This window comes from Saccostrea cucullata, unplaced genomic scaffold (genome assembly GCF_032062105.1).
Source record: "Saccostrea cucullata isolate Sc308-1 unplaced genomic scaffold, CSIRO_AGI_Scuc_v1 ctg2068, whole genome shotgun sequence".
Lineage (NCBI taxonomy): Eukaryota > Metazoa > Mollusca > Bivalvia > Ostreida > Ostreidae > Saccostrea > Saccostrea cuccullata.
In genome coordinates, this window is record NW_026938354.1 from 106,629 (window position 1) to 109,791 (window position 3,163).

Sequence of the window (3,163 nt, forward strand, 5' to 3'; positions counted from 1 at the left end):
ACATGCATGTACATGTGAAGTCTAACCATGCTAACTGAGTCTGTATAACATATTTTTCTGTACACGGTTATAAAAAAAGAAGATATGATTAGACCATAAACCAAACAGACAAGTCAAAATTTAGATCTAGAATTACTATATCTTGACTTTCACATATTAAACATTTTAAATGTGAAATTGTCTTATATCAAATATCAAATCTAAATTTATAATTTTTTTTTAATTTAAATTAATATTGATTTATTTTTATGTGGATATTTTACAAACATGCAAAATATATAGTTGCTGAATAGAATTCAAGATATTTAGAATGTCAAATTTCTTATTTAACTTCATTTTCTTCTCAGTTTATGGTCAGTTCAGTGACGAACAAATGTATTTCAATTTCCAATTTTGTTTTATGTGTGGAAATTTAATAATTTATGTTTAATTTAAAATATTTCCTAAATCTTCATTGTCAGACTCAGGCAGATTGAAAGCAATAAAATTTGTAGTGAGCTCACACGTTCCTTAGATCTTATAAAACATGCATAAGAAATTAAGAAATACACAGTATTTACAGTATTTATAACTCATTCTTGAGTAAGCCAAGTTTGTATTTTACCCTGTTATTATGATCTTTAATGTTCATACGTGTCTGACTGAGAGACATTAAAATGATACTCACATGTTCCTTAGATCTTATAAAACATGCAAAAGAATTCACAGTATTTACATCAATTATCACACTTTCTTGAGTAAATCTTGTATTTGACCTTGACATTTGATCTTAAATTTTTCAGAGTTTAAATGAGGATAAAATATTTGATCAAGTTCACAATATTTTTATTCAGGGTGATTCCTCAACAATGTTTAACAATTGAATATTCCATTACCATGAGACAAATTCATTAAAAGTATCCATGTACAGGATGGTTTTCAATGCCAAGATCACAGATACATGTACATGCACTTTGTTTAAATTTAAGTTTATCAATATTTTTATTACAGTTGTATAATGTTCTATATGCATATGATTTGGCTTCCTTATCCGTCGCTCAAACTGAATTTCAAATGTCAGAGTTATTGTCAGAGAGATGGTCATAAACCGAACAGTTCCACAAATGTCAACAATGCACAGAAAAAAGCACTGATCTCCTTAATAAAAGCACCATGATTTCAGATTTAGGACTCTTTGAAACTGGTTTGAACATCTTTCATTATTTATTCTAACAGCATATGAGATGAACTGCAATCTGTACAGTTGAAATGAGCAGGGTTGTCCTGAAAAAAAATTATAGGCATGTAGATTGTAAATTTTGTGATATTACACATTTAAACTGTTTTTGATTGTGAATATCTTTCATTTTTCATGTACAATTGGCTTCAATTTCACCTTTTTTACTCTCCCAAAACTAGTGCATTAAAAAATCATGAAAAATAAAATCTTATACAGCAACCACAGTCATATATTAATTTTTTTTATCTTATTTAACATAATTTACTAACAAGTACATTATAATTCATTTTATCTTGTTGACTTGCTAACAAGAATATGAATACATTAGTTTGGGAGATTTTTCTCTATTTTCTGCTTGTATTTATCTTTTAATTAATGTTTTTTTTCTGTTTTCTTTTTTTTGTCTTGAAATTTGAATATGAAAAAGAAAATACATAATTTATATAACAACAAAATGACTCTAGTAGAATAATTCAACAATGTTTTCAGTTTAATTTCCTTTCCAGATTTTTAAAAGAAGAAAATCACTTGTTCCGAGAATCTGCTTACACGTTATCTCAACTCAGATAATAATGTATATGCATTTTAATGATCATGCATAAATACATGATAAAAAATCAAATCATACATACTTTTTAGATTAAAATCCTTTATACTGTGATGACGCATGAGTGCAGGCAAATCCATTCTCTGTAATAATGAAAATTAAAAGATTAACTTGTGTTTCATAACTCACAATACATCATTACAAATGTACATACAATGTAAGTGCAGTGCTGATTACTGAATGAGCTTATTTAACATTTTTAAAAACAGTAGCATTAGAAATGGTCATAATGATTCTACATTCATTTATCATGTTTATCATAAATTGCACTGAAATCAGTGAAATGAAAGAAACTATTTTCTAAACTTACTAGGGAAATGATAACAGTAACAAACTGATTAATGCATAATACATTTGATTGTATCTAAGAGCTCATTGGTAGCTGATTGAATCATGTGACAGAGTATTTGTAAATATTTATCCCCCCCCTTCTATCTAGCTACATCTATCTACACTACTTCTCTCTATTTTTCCGCACCCTGTTTTTGTTTACATAAAATAGAATAAAATGTTTATAATTTAAGTCATTAGAATATTGTCTAAAGGGCGAAATAAGTGTAAAAATGCAAACATGTACAGTGTACACAGCTGGTACAGTTTGTAGTATACTTACATGTTCTCGCACATCATCTATTCAAGTCTGCGGTTGATGGTTCCTGTGGAATTATCCAATCAAACAGAGCAAATTTAACAGGAAAACATGTTGTTACACTTTTACACAAGTAAGAATCGGTTAAATCATCCAAACAAGCTGAAGAAATACGGTCTTTCGATGCCTGGACTCTTCGTTGTTTACATTCTCAAATTCTTCCGGTGCTCGTTCACGGTTAGATCGTACGCCGTATTACTCGAAGTTTATAATGTAAATCTGTTTTTAGTAAAGAGAATGTTTTATTTTCTATTTAAATTTTATAAATAGTTTTTATGTAAACATTTTATACTGTATTTCGTTTTTGTAAATTATTCTGAAATATGAATGAACCTTTGCTCGAATCTGATTGGCTGTAGGATACAGGATAGGATAGGATAGGATAGGATTGGATTAATTTCTATATGTTCCTATCGTGAATCCTCAATCCTGAATCCTATCCAATCCCATCCCATGTCAACTTGTGGGATAGCAGCACTGTATCTTATTCATCGCCTTAAATTGGACAAAAAAGCTTATAATTATCGTTAAGACATTCTTGTAAAAATTACATTATTTTTTACATTGATTTAATTATTCACTAAATAAAGTTCATGACTTTTTTCTGCATATATATCCAAAATAATTGAATGTAATAGTTTTACTATGGATCAGCAAACTCGAATGTGTTTTGTAGTTTTTCTGTCTT

General features: G+C 28.5%; 1 long non-coding RNA gene across 1 annotated transcript; it reads right to left on the bottom strand.

The window, feature by feature from the left end:
- Positions 1-813: 813 nt before the first annotated feature.
- Positions 814-2,943, bottom strand: LOC134250033 (uncharacterized). Its single transcript, XR_009988414.1, has 3 exons — positions 2,440-2,943; positions 1,852-1,909; positions 814-1,263 (listed from the first exon to the last, which is right to left on the bottom strand). It is a non-coding gene; the product is annotated as an uncharacterized LOC134250033 (long non-coding RNA).
- Positions 2,944-3,163: the final 220 nt, after the last annotated feature.